A 1,272-nucleotide genomic window follows, 5' to 3' on the forward strand; every position below is an offset into this window, starting at 1 on the left:
TCTACATCGACAAGTGGGGATTGGCTCACGGTGTGTCACCTCCCCACTGCCCTCTAACCTCACTGTCTTGAAGCGATCGATAATGGTCAAGCTGAAGGCAACTACAGGAGGAGTTCCAGACGTAGTGTAGACAAAAAATGGGGATTCGACGAAAAGGCAAATTTCAGAACATGAAGGCGCTTCCAGGTGAATGCAGAGCGGATCCAATGAGAACAGAAATTTTAGAACATAGAGCCTGGAATCCAATTTATGCTTGTCGATTCTCCGTTGCTGCAAGCGTTCAACTGCAGCGGCCAAACCTGGGCTATCCCGTACGCGGATACAAAACTAAAGATATGATAATCGCACGGTGGCATTGGCACCTATGCTTTTCTTACTCTTACCTGCACCTTCAGCCCTAAAAATCCATAGAGCATGGACAATAAGATATATTGTAGCATTGGCTACAGGGGAATGGAACCCGCCATCCGCCATCCTTTGGACGCTTCCAATTTGCTGATCACCTGCTGCTGGAGGATCCAATAGCGGATCGTTATATGCTCCTGCCAATGTATTTAATTTCCAGTTCCATACGCATAACAGAAGAATGACAACGATCACCTGCGTTGGAACCATAGATGCAAAACTTCAGCGTCGACCCTCACGAGTCACGATGCCCTTGTCCTTCCGTTGGGATTGAATTGGGCTCCTCCCCCGCCGGGGGGAAGAGGGAGGAGGGGTGCGCCAGGCCTCTGAAGCAGTGCAAGACAGAGGCGACGCTCGCGGTCCCGGGCAGCAAGCTGCCGGATGGGGCCGCCCCCTGAAAGAAATAAGGTTAATATCATGTGACCCGATGGGTCACGTATCAGATATAAAACTGATAAGAACAGATACTACACTTGATCTTAGCCCAAAGGCCGAGAAAGGTATGATTTCCGTGTTGCTGCAGGTTGCCTTAAGAAGGCCTCCCCTCACCCTCTTTTGCAGTCTTGCCTATGGGATTGGATCTCTCATCGCCAAGTGTCCTTTGCTTATTCGATAGCTCCTTCCTTTAATTATTGCTTAGCTTAGACGCCTTCCCTACATGTTTAGCCCCTCCAATTATCATTGTCTATTTATGTTCACCACAGGAATGGCGAAGAGACGCCTTTCCCTATGATGGCCGGGAGTGAGATTCGATGAGCAAGACCGAGGCCTCCTTAGCCTGGCGTAGCGATGCGGAGCAGGGCGGTTCTGAAAATTCGAGAAGACACGTGGAGGTTATACATTTCATCCCTCTAGCCCCCAGGGCTA

At 49.9% G+C, this 1,272-nt stretch overlaps 1 non-coding gene across 1 annotated transcript; it reads right to left on the minus strand.

The window, feature by feature from the left end:
- Window positions 1-713: 713 nt before the first annotated feature.
- Window positions 714-909, minus strand: LOC147903938 (U2 spliceosomal RNA). The gene has a single exon (XR_015540825.1). It is a non-coding gene; the product is annotated as a U2 spliceosomal RNA (small nuclear RNA).
- Window positions 910-1,272: the final 363 nt, after the last annotated feature.

Source organism: Dipteris shenzhenensis, chromosome 3 (assembly GCF_047967505.1).
Source record: "Dipteris shenzhenensis isolate YYH24624 ecotype China chromosome 3, Dip_SZ_1.0, whole genome shotgun sequence".
NCBI lineage: Eukaryota > Viridiplantae > Streptophyta > Polypodiopsida > Gleicheniales > Dipteridaceae > Dipteris > Dipteris shenzhenensis.